Raw genomic sequence first — 7,500 nt, 5'->3', positions numbered from 1 at the left:
CATCACTATGTCATTTCACAATATTTTCCTTCCACACACAAGGAAGAGCTGTCAGTCCTCTACCTTCCTCCCTTTCCCCTCACCCTTTACTGCTAAGCAGACCCTATTTCCATCTGTCTGCATTTGCCTGTTCTAAACTCTACATGTACATGTATTTGTGCATGCACACATATGGAATCATTTATAATTGCCTTTTTTCTATGAACAATTTTATATATTCATTAATATTACATCATATTATACCTTTTTATACTTAGTAGAGGACTTTTGTAACATATTCTATGAATACATATATAATTAATGTATTTGTATAATATGTTTGGTTTGCTGTTTGTATGTTTGTTTGAGACAGATTGATGCCATGTGTAGCTCAGTTAGTCTTCAGTCTAACGATCTTCCTGCCTCAGCCCCTGAGCACAAGATTACAGACTAAGAAGGCTAGACTAATTCCATCACAAGCTTCAAATGACAGGTCAGGAGCTTATGCCTAAGAACTGGGCAAGTTCGTAAAATCCCTGTGTAGGAAATTAAAAATAGAAAATAATAATACTAAAAAGTCCATGCTTCAGGCAGCGAGTCTGAAACTGCCTTGCCATCTGAAGCTGCCCTGTCACTGCCCTGAGAACATGACAATAGGTCAACAACAGTTCCAAGACTTTCTCAACAATAGTTTCCAGACTTCCCCAACAAAAGCTCGGGAAGCAAACTGGATTGAACCATCCCTAACATCCCAGTTCCATCAACACGAAGACAATTTTTAAAATTTCTGGGATATGCCAGGTTCTGTAGACTTTGGGTACCAGGGTTCACTGAGGTAACCAAACCATTATTTGAGGGGCGAAGAAGACAAAATGAAATGGACCTCTGGGATAGACATCACTTTTGAGACTCTAAGAAGAGCTTTATTAGAGGTACAGGCCTTTGGCCTCCTGGACACTCTCCAAATTTTCCAGCTATATATGGACAAGAGAAAGGAGATAACAAAGGGGGTGCTCAATCAAAGGTTGGGACCATGGAAAAGACCTGTGATTTAAAAAAAAAATCTAAAAAGATGGATCCGGTGGCCCAAGGATGGCCAGCCTGCCTCTGGGTCATAGCTGCTACTGCCCTCCTAGTCAAGGACGTTGACAAAATAACCACAGCACTAGAACTTGGTATCAACAACCCATGCTACTGAGGAGACCCTCAAGAATCCACTTATCCAGTGGTTGTTCAACAGCAGACTGGGGCACTTTCAGGCTCTGCTTTTGAATAGTCTGCACATGTGATCCTACATCTGCCCTAAAGCCAGCTACCCTGCTCCCTGACCTGTCCTCAGATGTGCAGCGTGCTTGTTCTATAGTTCTGGGGCACCTAGAATGTCATGTCAGATTTGACTGACATACCTTGGCCAGATGCAGACATATCTACTTCATGGATGGGAGAAGTTTTATCCAAGATAGAATCAGGTATGCATGGGTGGCAATAATGGACTTGGAGTTTGTTATTTGGGCAACTGCTTTGCAGCTGGGAACTTCAGCCCAAAAATCTGAACTAAAGCCTCTTATCTGGCCTTTAAAACTGACAAAAGGAGTCATGGCTAACATTTGCACTGATAGTAGATGGGATTATTGACTGCTGAAAGAAAAAAGCATCAAAAATTAAAACAACAACAGCAGCAATAACAACAACAACAACAACAAACTTGCTTTATTGGAGGCATTATGGCTTCTTCTCAAAGTGGCCATAATTCGTTGCCCTGGGCACAAGAAAGGGACATCAGAATTAGCCTGAGAGTATAGACTAGCTGATAAAGCTAAAAGGGAGGCCTCCCAAGCTTCTACTTCCTACATCCTGGTAGCTTTGCCACCCTCTGCACTCCTGCTATCTATGAATATACAAAGGAGATCAGGCAAAATGCCAAGAGTTTACAGAAGGGACAGATGTTTGCTGACCTCTGAAGGTTGCATCATCCTACCTTAGGAGTTTTCTAGACAACTCATCCATCAAACTCACCAAGTTCACACCTGGTCACTGAAAACTGAAAGAACTGCTGTGAGAGTCAAGGTACAAAATATTTGACTTAGGACACTTGGTTGATTAGGTAACCTCAGATTGTGCCACCAGTCAGGCTATGAACTCCTCAGGTCCCAATCAAGGAACTGCTCCAGGAACCAGAATCAGGAGCCAATGGCAAAAGCAGTCTTATAGAACAGAAGAGGCATAGAAGAGCTGTTCCAATAGCAGAAAAGACTCTGTACAGCCTTAGGTAAGGAAGGCTGTTTCTCTGTTGACCACTCAGAAGTAGTCAAAAAATCCATGGCCTTAATCAGAAAAAGACTACAAGACAGAAAAATATGTTAGTTTTGACGTATGGTTCTTACATAATGCTTTAGTTAGGTTTGTTAAGGAGCAGATTTATTCTCAAACAATACTAACCCATAGAAACATCTGAAGGATTCAATATGGCCCATTACTGATAGTGGGGAATGAGAAGGCTAGGCTGATTCTGTGACAGATTTCAAATTGGTAGTTCAGGAGACTATGCCTAAGAAATGGGCAAGTCCAGGCAAGTCCAGATAAGTCAGTTACTGTCTTCAGGCAGCTAGTCAGAGACTGCCCTGCCATCAGAAGCTGCCCTGTCACCTGGCCTGAGACAAGGACAATAGGTCAACAACAGTTCCCAGACTTCCCCAAAAACAGTTTTCAGCCCCACTCTCCAGTAATGGTTCTGAAATGTCCCCAGGGATAGACTGAACAGATTAGGATAGAGGTCACCTACCCAGAAAGTCCCCTAATGTGCTTTAAATCAGGCTTGAGATTTCACTTCCAGGTCTCTCTGTCTTGGTAATGGGAGAATCCAACACACTACACTTCTACAAATTAAGACACTCCCAGCGTTTACATACTATTTAAGTCTTTGGCCAATCATAGAGCTGTACAGGACATGTATCACTTTGCCTAGGCCACATTTCCATAATCTTATTATATTTGAAAATTAGAGCTATATATATTTATTTTTTACAGAGCTTTTATGGGATCACATTTGAGGTTTTTTAAAGACATGGAGACATCTATATAGTTTCAGATAGATGGCCTTTGGCTGGGCAGTCTCTCAGCTAGCCTAACCCAACTTCTCCATCATTGTGTCTACCCATGTGGTTCTCACTGGCTACCTCCCAGCTCTGACCTATAACCCTTCCATCTTCCTTCTGAGTTGCTCTAATTCTTTCTGTGTCTATCTGCATCTCTGCTTGCTCAAACATTCTGCCCATTATCCTGTCCCACCTCCAAGCCACCCACCCTCTATGATGCAAAAAGCCACACTCCTTATACTACCAGTTGGCTTTGGGGGCTATGTGACCTTCCCCATAGGTGAGGATGTGACAAACATGTATATCTTCCTAGCCTGGTATTGATTCAATCAACAATTGAAAGCACAGGGACACATTTTCTCATAGCTGATGTATACAATATGTGTGGGTTTTTACATTTCCCTCTTTAGTTCATGAAATGGCTTTGTCTGTGATAACAGTAAATTATATACTACAAGAGCAACTATGAGAACTATCAGGGTATAGGTTATTTTCACAGTGTTTAATCCATTTCCATTTGGCAACTTTGGAGAAAATATTTCAGTATCTTTCTGAAATATTTCATTCCTTTTCTATATCTTAAATCACTTTCTCATCACTATTTAAGCATTACAGCCTCTAACCTCACAGCTTGTATTCACCAACATTAAATACCTCCTTAGACCCTAAAACAATTCCTTAGATCCTTTATAACTTAAGCTTTTATGTCTATTAAGTTACACCTCTTTTGTGAGTTTTTTTTTTTTAATCTGTAACAAGCAAAACTGAAAAGCTCGCACTGTTTAGTTTTCAATCCCATTAGAGACCCAAGAAGGGTAAAGCTTACCTGAGTAAGCAGGAAGCACAGAGCAAGCAGCTTCCAAACCTGTAGAAGTGACTGAGACTTACTGGCTACCTGGACAGTCTAAGGCTCTTGTGTGTTGGTGGGGCATCCATCTTCAGCCAGCAGGCTCAGAAGATCTGACAGACTTTTGTTTTTGCAGTGGGAACTTGGGTGGAGTGTCCCATCTTGTCTAGGCAAAGTGGAGCAATTGACTTCCCAGTGTCCTGCTTGTCCACAGTTTGGACCATGGACTGTCAGCAGTCAAGGTAATGGGCAGGTTGTAGCTCAATGGCCAGTTTTACCACATTTGAAGCAAACTCCAGGTGGAGATTCTGCAGTACCTATCATCTTCATGGGAGGAGATAGGGGTACTGCCTGGAGCTGACATGCCTGTCTGTCAAAAAAGCCTTTTTTAATTAAAACTTCCTTAATGACGTCTTCTGCAGGTCTCTGAAGTATTTTACAACCATCTATCTATCTATCTAAAGTATATCTAATTAGACATCCTTGTCTGTTTCTAGTTACATGTTTTGGCTTAACTTTGAAAACATATATAGGTGGCTAAATAATCTTTCAATCAACTACATTAGTATCAAGCATGACTACTAGTTCTGAATGCATTAAAGATATTATTTATAGGTGACTGAACTCTAACTTGTATTTCTTAATTATTAGTAAGTTTATGATAGTAGCTTCCATAAGACTAGGACACTAAATTACATTTTAAATGAATTGTATTAAAGTTATAACAACATATATCTTTAAATAAGAGTTGGACCATATATACATTATGATATAGCAAAGATAACCTTAAATTTCTATCACCATATAAAAACCCATACCAATCTAAAATATTTTAGATTTGTTGTTCCTTTCTTAGTCTAAAAGGAGATACAATAATTTATTTTTCTATTCCCAGCTGAGTGGCCTGGAGCAACCCCACCATAAAAGTGAAATGGTATGGTCCCTACTGACTTTAGGTAGAGCCTCCTCACCATGATGGTGACATGGTTCAGCAGGACAAGGGTAAAAGGGAGCAGCAAGAGGCTTTAATGAATATTTGGATCTTCATTAGATCTGGTTGTTTTGGTTTTGAAGGCAGGGATTTTCTCTTTGTACTTTCAATACCAGCAGAGGTACATCTGGCAGGACACAGGCAAAACAGTATTCTAGAAAAGAGAGCTAAGAGCCCTCTTACATTTGGAGGACCTTAAGAAAAAGGTAGAGTAGCTCTGTAGAATGACCGAGATAGAAGGATTTCTGAAGGGATAGCAGTTCAGTTTCAGGAGCAGGCTTTGACATAGATGTTTTGTATAATGTTAGGAACATAAAATCACCTTGCTGAGCTAGCATGTTTGTTACTAAGTATATACCTCCAAGGCGTCTATTGGTAGAGATATTAGGTAATTTATGTGGTTATCAGACTATTTAAGGTTGAATCACTGTGTCAATTTGAGATAAATTATATAACTCTTGAGTAGTTAATCCAATTATGGGCCGTAAAAATTAATATATATTAGAAAATTTTGAAAATCATTAAGTGTTTATAGAAAATACTTTTCTTTATTAATATTTATTGATGTTATTTGTATGAGTACAGTGTAGCTGTCTTCAGGCCCACCAGAAGAGGGCATTGCATCCCATCACAGATCATTGTGAGTTAAAAGTCTTTAGGATTTTTTTGTGTTTGTTTTTGTTTTTGTTTTTTTCGAGATAGGGTTTCTCTGTAGAGCCCTGCCTTTCCTGGAACTCACTTTGTAGACCAGGCTGGAATTGAAGTCAGAAATCCACCTGCCTCTACCTCCCAAGTGCTGGGATTAAAGGCATGCACCACCACTGCCTGGCTAATTGATGTCTTCTGATCTGAACTTTTTTGTGTGGCTGGGTTTTTGAAGACCTATCTTATTGTTGATAGAATCTTCTCTTTGTATTTTTCAGGAGCAATTTTAACTACCCAACAAGGCAAAATTATCTTTATTTCAACAAACATTTTTTCCAAGGTATCTATATTAGAATTATCCATCAAGGTATAATATATTAAATGATAAATTACAGATTGAGGAAACTGTTTACAAATTAACTGTAATGGCTGTTGAACAAAGCATTTACACAAAGTGGGGTTGTTTAACATTCCTTGTGGCAAGACCTTCCACCTGTACTTTTCTTTATTAATATTTATTGATGTTATTTGTATGAGTACAGTGTAGCTGTCTTCAGGCCCACCAGATGAGGGTATTGCATCCCATCACAGATCATTGTGAGCAACCACGTGGTTGCTTGGAATTGAATTCAGGACCTCTGGAAGAGCAGTCAGTGCCCTTAAACATTGACCTATCTCTCTGGAGCCCACATGTTTGCCACATATGTCCTTAATTTTCCTATCTGACCTTCTGGTCCTATATGTTTAATCCATTTTAGACTTTGTTTCACCCAAGACATTGTCCCAGGAGATGGGTACATACTTTTTGAAGTGTCCAAGTTGGTTTTCAACATACTTGTGAAATTATTGTTACATTTTCTCCACTATCCACTAGGCCTACAATGTCAATTCCATGTAATTGTAATTTAAACTTTGGTCTCACTTACAGCATTTTGCCAAAATATGTGCTTCCTGTACCTTTAAAATCTCTTGTTCTATCCATTACAGTAGTTAATTGTGGAACAGAGCTGTTTGTCATATCAAGCACTAATTGTTCTAGTTGCTTTCTAGAAGAGACTCTCCTTGGCTAACATGGAACAAATGGCTCATGTTGCTTTTTGGTAGGGGCCTGAGCAAAGCCCCTTAGGTATCAAATCCTGATTTTAAGGGATTGCCTTGTGTATCTCTGCATGATCTGAGTCCTGAGTCTGCACTTTCTACATCTTCCACATATCCCAGGTATCCTTCTCTCTGGATTACAATCAGAGAAAATATCCTAAGGAATTGTTTGCCTACACTACATTAAGAAATAACCTGATCTTTCACAGCCACAACTTCAGACAGTCTGAGCTTTCATACTTTTAGGAATTGCCTGTCCTATCATAGCATCATTGAATACATTAGATCCAACATGTACAGTAGTTCTAATGCATTCATAAGTAGGTGCAGATCTGGGCTTTAAAGGTCTAATAGCCTTTTTGCATTCAGCATTATTGTTCTTAAAAGCTAAAAAACCAATTAATTATTCTCTACATATGGATCTGATATTGCTGCCTTTATAGTTGAAGTTAGTCATTCTAAAAAAAATCACTAAAACCTTCTGACCCCTGGGTTGGTAAATGATTCAGATCATCTTCACAGTTTTTCAACCTTGTCCCAAGCATTTAAACTACTGTAAGACATTGGTCTAAGGTGAGATCTTTAAACAGACTCTGCATTTGTAACTCAGCATATTCACCTGCACCTAGCAACTGACCCTTGGGAATATTAACCCTTCCAGACCCATTATGTTGTTCCATAGTCAAACCCTCCTCTCTCCAATATGTTAGCCACTGTAGTGGAGTGCCAGCTTCTATGATAGCTGTTATTAAATCTTTCAAATCTTTTGGAATTACACAATTTTGCATGGCTTAATCATTTAGTACCTGTTTCACATGTGGTGAGTGCATGCTATATGCTATAAT

This window comes from Mus caroli, unplaced genomic scaffold (genome assembly GCF_900094665.2).
Source record: "Mus caroli unplaced genomic scaffold, CAROLI_EIJ_v1.1 scaffold_19452_1, whole genome shotgun sequence".
In the NCBI taxonomy this organism is placed as follows: Eukaryota; Metazoa; Chordata; class Mammalia; order Rodentia; family Muridae; genus Mus; species Mus caroli.
Note: the sequence above shows the minus strand (reverse complement) of the source record.